The sequence below is a fragment of the Neodiprion lecontei genome, chromosome 1 (genome assembly GCF_021901455.1).
Source record: "Neodiprion lecontei isolate iyNeoLeco1 chromosome 1, iyNeoLeco1.1, whole genome shotgun sequence".
Lineage (NCBI taxonomy): Eukaryota > Metazoa > Arthropoda > Insecta > Hymenoptera > Diprionidae > Neodiprion > Neodiprion lecontei.
This window is the reverse complement of record NC_060260.1, coordinates 35,367,599-35,377,925: the sequence shown is the minus strand read 5'-3', so window position 1 is coordinate 35,377,925 and position 10,327 is coordinate 35,367,599.

Below are 10,327 nucleotides of genomic sequence, written 5' to 3'. Positions count from 1 at the left end.
GCAAAAAACTTTTGGTCTCGGATTCGATTTAAATGACCTTTATCCGATCAATTGGACCCTCAGGAACTCAGAAATCGCAGCAAAAAGAGCGTAGGACCAACAGGAGAGAAATGGCGAGCGAAAAAGCACCTGCTGAAAAATGTCGAAAATTCAGGTTCTGGTTTTTTGGCTGTAACTTTTGATGCGTTGATCGCAGCGTATTCCGACTGCGCCCAGTCGATTTTCCTCGCAAAATTACGTCGATATAGTGCGCCAAAGCATTGATTCCAGCACTTTTCAAAATCGCGAAAATTTTCGCTAAAAACACAAAGGGGTTAGCCTTACTTTTTTTTTGGGCAAAAAACTTTTGGTCTCAGATTCGATTTAAATGACCCTTATCCGATCAATTGGACCCTCAGGAACTCAGAAATCGCAGCAAAAAGAGCGTAGGACCAACAGGAGAGAAATGGCGAGCGAAAAAGCACCTGCTGAAAAATGTCGAAAATTCAGGTTCTGGTTTTTTGGCTGTAACTTTTGATGCGTTGATCGCAGCGTATTCCGACTGCGCCCAGTCGATTTTCCTCGCAAAATTACGTCGATATAGTGCGCCAAAGCATTGATTCCAGCACTTTTCAAAATCGCGAAAATTTTCGCTAAAAACACAAAGGGGTTAGCCTTACTTTTTTTTTGGGCAAAAAACTTTTGGTCTCAGATTCGATTTAAATGACCCTTATCCGATCAATTGGACCCTCAGGAACTCAGAAATCGCAGCAAAAAGAGCGTAGGACCAACGGGAGAGAAATGGCGAGCGAAGAAGCACCTGCTGAAAAATGTCGAAAATTCGGGTTCTGGTTTTTTGGCTGTAACTTTTGATGCGTTGATCGCAGCGTATTCCGACTGCGCCCAGTCGATTTTCCTCGCAAAATTACGTCGATATAGTGCGCCAAAGCATTGATTCCAGCACTTTTCAAAATCGCGAAAATTTTCGCTAAAAACACAAAGGGGTTAGCCTTACTTTTTTTTTGGGCAAAAAACTTTTGGTCTCAGATTCGATTTAAATGACCCTTATCCGATCAATTGGACCCTCAGGAACTCAGAAATCGCAGCAAAAAGAGCGTAGGACCAACAGGAGAGAAATGGCGAGCGAAAAAGCACCTGCTGAAAGATGTCGAAAATTCAGGTTCTAGTTTTTTGGCTGTAACTTTTGATGCGGTGATCGCAGCATATTCCGACTGCGCCCAGTCGATTTTCCTCGCAAAATTACGTCGATATAGTGCGCCAAAGCATTGATTCCAGCACTTTTCAAAATCGCGAAAATTTTCGCCAAAAACACAAAGGGGTTAGCCTTACTTTTTTTTTGGGCAAAAAACTTTTGGTCTCAGATTCGATTTAAATGACCCTTATCCGACCAATTGGACCCTCAGGAACTCAGAAATCGCAGCGAAAAGAGCGTAGGACCAACAGGAGAGAAATGGCGAGCGAAAAAGCACCTGCTGAAAAATGTCGAAAATTCAGGTTCTAGTTTTTTGGCTGTAACTTTTGATGCGTTGATCGCAGCGTATTCCGACTGCGCCCAGTCGATTTTCCTCGCAAAATTACGTCGATATAGTGCGCCAAAGCATTGATTCCAGCACTTTCCAAAATCGCGAAAATTTTCGCCAAAAACACAAAGGGGTTAGCCTTACTTTTTTTTTGGGCAAAAAACTTTTGGTCTCAGATTCGATTTAAATGACCCTTATCCGATCAATTAGACCCTCAGGAACTCAGAAATCGCAGCAAAAAGAGCGTAGGACCAACAGGAGAGAAATGGCGAGCGAAAAAGCACCTGCTGAAAAATGTCGAAAATTCAGGTTCTGGTTTTTTGGCTGTAACTTTTGATGCGTTGATCGCAGCGTATTCCGACTGCGCCCAGTCGATTTTCCTCGCAAAATTACGTCGATATAGTGCGCCAAAGCATTGATTCCAGCACTTTTCAAAATGGCGAAAATTTTCGCTAAAAACACAAAGGGGTTAGCCTTACTTTTTTTTTGGGCAAAAAACTTTTGGTCTCAGATTCGATTTAAATGACCCTTATCCGACCAATTGGACCCTCAGGAACTCAGAAATCGCAGCGAAAATAGCGTAGGACCAACAGGAGAGAAATGGCGAGCGAAAAAGCACCTGCTGAAAAATGTCGAAAATTCAGGTTCTGGTTTTTTGGCTGTAACTTTTGATGCGTTGATCGCAGCGTATTCCGACTGCGCCCAGTCGATTTTCCTCGCAAAATTACGTCGATATAGTGCGCCAAAGCATTGATTCCAGCACTTTTCAAAATCGCGAAAATTTTCGCTAAAAACACAAAGGGGTTAGCCTTACTTTTTTGTTGGGCAAAAAACTTTTGGTCTCAGATTCGATTTAAATGACCCTTATCCGATCAATTGGACCCTCAGGAACTCAGAAATCGCAGCAAAAAGAGCGTAGGACCAACAGGAGAGAAATGGCGAGCGAAAAAGCACCTGCTGAAAAATGTCGAAAATTCAGGTTCTGGTTTTTTGGCTGTAACTTTTGATGCGTTGATCGCAGCGTATTCCGACTGCGCCCAGTCGATTTTCCTCGCAAAATTACGTCGATATAGTGCGCCAAAGCATTGATTCCAGCACTTTTCAAAATCGCGAAAATTTTCGCCAAAAACACAAAGGGGTTAGCCTTACTTTTTTTTTGGGCAAAAAACTTTTGGTCTCAGATTCGATTTAAATGACCCTTATCCGACCAATTGGACCCTCAGGAACTCAGAAATCGCAGCGAAAATAGCGTAGGACCAACAGGAGAGAAATGGCGAGCGAGAAAGCACCTGCTGAAAAATGTCGAAAATTCAGGTTCTGGTTTTTTGGCTGTAACTTTTGATGCGTTGATCGCAGCGTATTCCGACTGCGCCCAATCGATTTTTCTCGCAAAATTACGTCGATATAGTGCGCCTAAGCATTGATTCCAACACTTTTCAAAATCGCGAAAATTTTCGCCAAAAACACAAAGGGGTTAGCCTTACTTTTTTTTTGGGCAAAAAACTTTTGGTCTCGGATTCGATTTAAATGACCCTTATCCGACCAATTGGACCCTCAGGAACTCAGAAATCGCAGCGAAAAGAGCGTAGGACCAACAGGAGAGAAATGGCGAGCGAAAAAGCACCTGCTGAAAAATGTCGAAAATTCAGGTTCTGGTTTTTTGGCTGTAACTTTTGATGCGTTGATCGCAGCGTATTCCGACTGCGCCCAGTCGATTTTCCTCGCAAAATTACGTCGATATAGTGCGCCAAAGCATTGATTCCAGCACTTTTCAAAATCGCGAAAATTTTCGCCAAAAACACAAAGGGGTTAGCCTTACTTTTTTTTTGGGCAAAAAACTTTTGGTCTCGGATTCGATTTAAATGACCCTTATCCGACCAATTGGACCCTCAGGAACTCAGAAATCGCAGCGAAAAGAGCGTAGGACCAACAGGAGAGAAATGGCGAGCGAAAAAGCACCTGCTGAAAAATGTCGTAAATTCAGGTTCTAGTTTTTTGGCTGTAACTTTTGATGCGTTGATCGCAGCGTATTCCGACTGCGCCCAGTCGATTTTCCTCCCAAAATTACGTCGATATAGTGCGCCAAAGCATTGATTCCAGCACTTTCCAAAATCGCGAAAATTTTCGCCAAAAACACAAAGGGGTTAGCCTTACTTTTTTTTTGGGCAAAAAACTTTTGGTCTCGGATTCGATTTAAATGACCCTTATCCGACCAATTGGACCCTCAGGAACTCAGAAATCGCAGCGAAAAAAGCGTAGGACCAACAGGAGAGAAATGGCGAGCGAGAAAGCACCTGCTGAAAGATGTCGAAAATTCAGGTTCTAGTTTTTTGGCTGTAACTTTTGATGCGTTGATCGCAGCGTATTCCGACTGCGCCCAGTCGATTTTCCTCGCAAAATTACGTCGATATAGTGCGCCAAAGCATTGATTCCAGCACTTTTCAAAATCGCGAAAATTTTCGCCAAAAACACAAAGGGGTTAGCCTTACTTTTTTTTTGGGCAAAAAACTTTTGGTCTCAGATTCGATTTAAATGACCCTTATCCGACCAATTGGACCCTCAGGAACTCAGAAATCGCAGCGAAAAGAGCGTAGGACCAACAGGAGAGAAATGGCGAGCGAAAAAGCACCTGCTGAAAAATGTCGAAAATTCAGGTTCTGGTTTTTTGGCTGTAACTTTTGATGCGTTGATCGCAGCGTATTCCGACTGCGCCCAATCGATTTTCCTCGCAAAATTACGTCGATATAGTGCGCCAAAGCATGGATTCCAGCACTTTTCAAAATCGCGAAAATTTTCGCCAAAAACACAGAGGGGTTAGCCTTACTTTTTTTTTGGGCAAAAAACTTTTGGTCTCAGATTCGATTTAAATGACCCTTATCCGACCAATTGGACCCTCAGGAACTCAGAAATCGCAGCGAAAAGAGCGTAGGACCAACAGGAGAGAAATGCCGAGCGAAAAAGCACCTGCTGAAAAATGTCGAAAATTCAGGTTCTAGTTTTTTGGCTGTAACTTTTGATGCGTTGATCGCAGCGTATTCCGACTGCGCCCAGTCGATTTTCCTCGCAAAATTACGTCGATATAGTGCGCCAAAGCATTGATTCCAGCACTTTTCAAAATCGCGAAAATTTTCGCCAAAAACACGAAGGGGTTAGCCTTACTTTTTTTTTGGGCAAAAAACTTTTGGTCTCGGATTCGATTTAAATGACCTTTATCCGATCAATTGGACCCTCAGGAACTCAGAAATCGCAGCAAAAAGAGCGTAGGACCAACAGGAGAGAAATGGCGAGCGAAAAAGCACCTGCTGAAAAATGTCGAAAATTCAGGTTCTGGTTTTTTGGCTGTAACTTTTGATGCGTTGATCGCAGCGTATTCCGACTGCGCCCAGTCGATTTTCCTCGCAAAATTACGTCGATATAGTGCGCCAAAGCATTGATTCCAGCACTTTTCAAAATCGCGAAAATTTTCGCTAAAAACACAAAGGGGTTAGCCTTACTTTTTTTTTGGGCAAAAAACTTTTGGTCTCAGATTCGATTTAAATGACCCTTATCCGACCAATTGGACCCTCAGGAACTCAGAAATCGCAGCGAAAATAGCGTAGGACCAACAGGAGAGAAATGGCGAGCGAAAAAGCACCTGCTGAAAAATGTCGAAAATTCAGGTTCTGGTTTTTTGGCTGTAACTTTTGATGCGTTGATCGCAGCGTATTCCGACTGCGCCCAGTCGATTTTCCTCGCAAAATTACGTCGATATAGTGCGCCAAAGCATTGATTCCAGCACTTTTCAAAATCGCGAAAATTTTCGCTAAAAACACAAAGGGGTTAGCCTTACTTTTTTTTTGGGCAAAAAACTTTTGGTCTCAGATTCGATTTAAATGACCCTTATCCGATCAATTGGACCCTCAGGAACTCAGAAATCGCAGCAAAAAGAGCGTAGGACCAACGGGAGAGAAATGGCGAGCGAAGAAGCACCTGCTGAAAAATGTCGAAAATTCGGGTTCTGGTTTTTTGGCTGTAACTTTTGATGCGTTGATCGCAGCGTATTCCGACTGCGCCCAGTCGATTTTCCTCGCAAAATTACGTCGATATAGTGCGCCAAAGCATTGATTCCAGCACTTTTCAAAATCGCGAAAATTTTCGCCAAAAACACGAAGGGGTTAGCCTTACTTTTTTTTTGGGCAAAAAACTTTTGGTCTCGGATTCGATTTAAATGACCTTTATCCGATCAATTGGACCCTCAGGAACTCAGAAATCGCAGCAAAAAGAGCGTAGGACCAACAGGAGAGAAATGGCGAGCGAAAAAGCACCTGCTGAAAAATGTCGAAAATTCAGGTTCTGGTTTTTTGGCTGTAACTTTTGATGCGTTGATCGCAGCGTATTCCGACTGCGCCCAGTCGATTTTCCTCGCAAAATTACGTCGATATAGTGCGCCAAAGCATTGATTCCAGCACTTTTCAAAATCGCGAAAATTTTCGCTAAAAACACAAAGGGGTTAGCCTTACTTTTTTTTTGGGCAAAAAACTTTTGGTCTCAGATTCGATTTAAATGACCCTTATCCGATCAATTGGACCCTCAGGAACTCAGAAATCGCAGCAAAAAGAGCGTAGGACCAACAGGAGAGAAATGGCGAGCGAAAAAGCACCTGCTGAAAAATGTCGAAAATTCAGGTTCTGGTTTTTTGGCTGTAACTTTTGATGCGTTGATCGCAGCGTATTCCGACTGCGCCCAGTCGATTTTCCTCGCAAAATTACGTCGATATAGTGCGCCAAAGCATTGATTCCAGCACTTTTCAAAATCGCGAAAATTTTCGCTAAAAACACAAAGGGGTTAGCCTTACTTTTTTTTTGGGCAAAAAACTTTTGGTCTCAGATTCGATTTAAATGACCCTTATCCGATCAATTGGACCCTCAGGAACTCAGAAATCGCAGCAAAAAGAGCGTAGGACCAACGGGAGAGAAATGGCGAGCGAAGAAGCACCTGCTGAAAAATGTCGAAAATTCGGGTTCTGGTTTTTTGGCTGTAACTTTTGATGCGTTGATCGCAGCGTATTCCGACTGCGCCCAGTCGATTTTCCTCGCAAAATTACGTCGATATAGTGCGCCAAAGCATTGATTCCAGCACTTTTCAAAATCGCGAAAATTTTCGCTAAAAACACAAAGGGGTTAGCCTTACTTTTTTTTTGGGCAAAAAACTTTTGGTCTCAGATTCGATTTAAATGACCCTTATCCGATCAATTGGACCCTCAGGAACTCAGAAATCGCAGCAAAAAGAGCGTAGGACCAACAGGAGAGAAATGGCGAGCGAAAAAGCACCTGCTGAAAGATGTCGAAAATTCAGGTTCTAGTTTTTTGGCTGTAACTTTTGATGCGGTGATCGCAGCATATTCCGACTGCGCCCAGTCGATTTTCCTCGCAAAATTACGTCGATATAGTGCGCCAAAGCATTGATTCCAGCACTTTTCAAAATCGCGAAAATTTTCGCCAAAAACACAAAGGGGTTAGCCTTACTTTTTTTTTGGGCAAAAAACTTTTGGTCTCAGATTCGATTTAAATGACCCTTATCCGACCAATTGGACCCTCAGGAACTCAGAAATCGCAGCGAAAAGAGCGTAGGACCAACAGGAGAGAAATGGCGAGCGAAAAAGCACCTGCTGAAAAATGTCGAAAATTCAGGTTCTAGTTTTTTGGCTGTAACTTTTGATGCGTTGATCGCAGCGTATTCCGACTGCGCCCAGTCGATTTTCCTCGCAAAATTACGTCGATATAGTGCGCCAAAGCATTGATTCCAGCACTTTCCAAAATCGCGAAAATTTTCGCCAAAAACACAAAGGGGTTAGCCTTACTTTTTTTTTGGGCAAAAAACTTTTGGTCTCAGATTCGATTTAAATGACCCTTATCCGATCAATTAGACCCTCAGGAACTCAGAAATCGCAGCAAAAAGAGCGTAGGACCAACAGGAGAGAAATGGCGAGCGAAAAAGCACCTGCTGAAAAATGTCGAAAATTCAGGTTCTGGTTTTTTGGCTGTAACTTTTGATGCGTTGATCGCAGCGTATTCCGACTGCGCCCAGTCGATTTTCCTCGCAAAATTACGTCGATATAGTGCGCCAAAGCATTGATTCCAGCACTTTTCAAAATGGCGAAAATTTTCGCTAAAAACACAAAGGGGTTAGCCTTACTTTTTTTTTGGGCAAAAAACTTTTGGTCTCAGATTCGATTTAAATGACCCTTATCCGACCAATTGGACCCTCAGGAACTCAGAAATCGCAGCGAAAATAGCGTAGGACCAACAGGAGAGAAATGGCGAGCGAAAAAGCACCTGCTGAAAAATGTCGAAAATTCAGGTTCTGGTTTTTTGGCTGTAACTTTTGATGCGTTGATCGCAGCGTATTCCGACTGCGCCCAGTCGATTTTCCTCGCAAAATTACGTCGATATAGTGCGCCAAAGCATTGATTCCAGCACTTTTCAAAATCGCGAAAATTTTCGCTAAAAACACAAAGGGGTTAGCCTTACTTTTTTGTTGGGCAAAAAACTTTTGGTCTCAGATTCGATTTAAATGACCCTTATCCGATCAATTGGACCCTCAGGAACTCAGAAATCGCAGCAAAAAGAGCGTAGGACCAACAGGAGAGAAATGGCGAGCGAAAAAGCACCTGCTGAAAAATGTCGAAAATTCAGGTTCTGGTTTTTTGGCTGTAACTTTTGATGCGTTGATCGCAGCGTATTCCGACTGCGCCCAGTCGATTTTCCTCGCAAAATTACGTCGATATAGTGCGCCAAAGCATTGATTCCAGCACTTTTCAAAATCGCGAAAATTTTCGCTAAAAACACAAAGGGGTTAGCCTTACTTTTTTTTTGGGCAAAAAACTTTTGGTCTCAGATTCGATTTCAATGACCCTTATCCGATCAATTGGACCCTCAGGAACTCAGAAATCGCAGCAAAAAGAGCGTAGGACCAACAGGAGAGAAATGGCGAGCGAAAAAGCACCTGCTGAAAAATGTCGAAAATTCAGGTCCTGGTTTTTTGGCTGTAACTTTTGATGCGTTGATCGCAGCGTATTCCGACTGCGCCCAGTCGATTTTCCTCGCAAAATTACGTCGATATAGTGCGCCAAAGCATTGATTCCAGCACTTTTCAAAATCGCGAAAATTTTCGCTAAAAACACAAAGGGGTTAGCCTTACTTTTTTTTTGGGCAAAAAACTTTTGGTCTCAGATTCCATTTAAATGACCCTTATCTGACCAATTGGACCCTCAGGAACTCAGAAAACGCAGCGAAAAGAGCGTAGGATCAACAGGAGAGAAATGGCGAGCGAAAAAGCACCTGGTGAAAAATGTCGGAAACACAGGTTCTCGTTTTTTGGCTGTAACTTTTGATGCGTTGATCGCAGCGTATTGGGACTGAGCCCAATCGATTTCTCTCGCAAAATTACATCGATATAGTGCGCCAAAGAATTGATTCCAGCACTTTTCAAAATCGCGAAAATTTTCGCCAAAAATACAAAGGGGTTAGCCTTAGTTTTTTTTTGGGCAAAAAACTTTTGGTCTCAGATTCGATTTGAATGACCCTTATCTGACCAATTGGACCCTCAGGAACTCAGAAAACGCAGCGAAAAGAGCGTAGGATCAACAGGAGAGAAATGGCGAGCGAAAAAGCACCTGGTGAAAAATGTCGGAAACACAGGTTCTCGTTTTTTGGCTGTAACTTTTGATGCGTTGATCGCAGCGTATTGGGACTGAGCCCAATCGATTTCTCTCGCAAAATTACATCGATATAGTGCGCCAAAGAATTGATTCCAGCACTTTTCAAAATCGCGAAAATTTTCGCCAAAAATACAAAGGGGTTAGCCTTAGTTTTTTTTTGGGCAAAAAACTTTTGGTCTCAGATTCGATTTGAATGACCCTTGTCTGACCAATTGGACCCTCAGGAACTCAGAAAACGCAGCGAAAAGAGCGTAGGATCAACAGGAGAGAAATGGCGAGCGAAAAAGCACCTGGTGAAAAATGTCGGAAACACAGGTTCTCGTTTTTTGGCTGTAACTTTTGATGCGTTGATCGCAGCGTATTGGGACTGAGCCCAATCGATTTCTCTCGCAAAATTACATCGATATAGTGCGCCAAAGAATTGATTCCAGCACTTTTCAAAATCGCGAAAATTTTCGCCAAAAATACAAAGGGGTTAGCCTTACTTTTTTTTTGGGCAAAAAACTTTTGGTCTCAGATTCGATTTAAATGACCCTTTTCTGACCAATTGGACCCTCAGGAACTCAGAAATCGCAGCGAAAAGAGCGTAGGACCAACAGGAGAGAAATGGCGAGCGAGAAAGCACCTGCTGAAAGATGTCGAAAATTCAGGTTCTGGTCTTTTAGCTGTAACTTTTGATGCGTTGATCGCAGCGTATTGGGACTGCGCCTAATCGATTTCTGTCGCAAAATCACGTCGGAATAGTGCATGAACGAATTGATTCCAGCACTTTTCAACATCGCGAAAATTTTCGTCAAAACCGCAAAGGGGTTAGCCTCACCATTGGATGAAGAATATAAAGACAGCTGCTCTAATGGGCTTCGATGTGACAACCGGAAATTGCTTTGTGAGATGTTCCAACGGTAGAGTTGAGGACTTATTGCAGAACATCAGAGAGTTTCCGATTTCGACATGATGCTGGCTGCATTCACCTTCTGAGTAACACATCCTACGCAACGGTAAGCCCAAGCCAGTACTTGGCCTCTGTGTACTCACCGACTTGTAGGCGATGCAAGAAATTAATAATGAGAACAGATATCTCTCAAAAGTCGTAGGAAAACAGTGATTC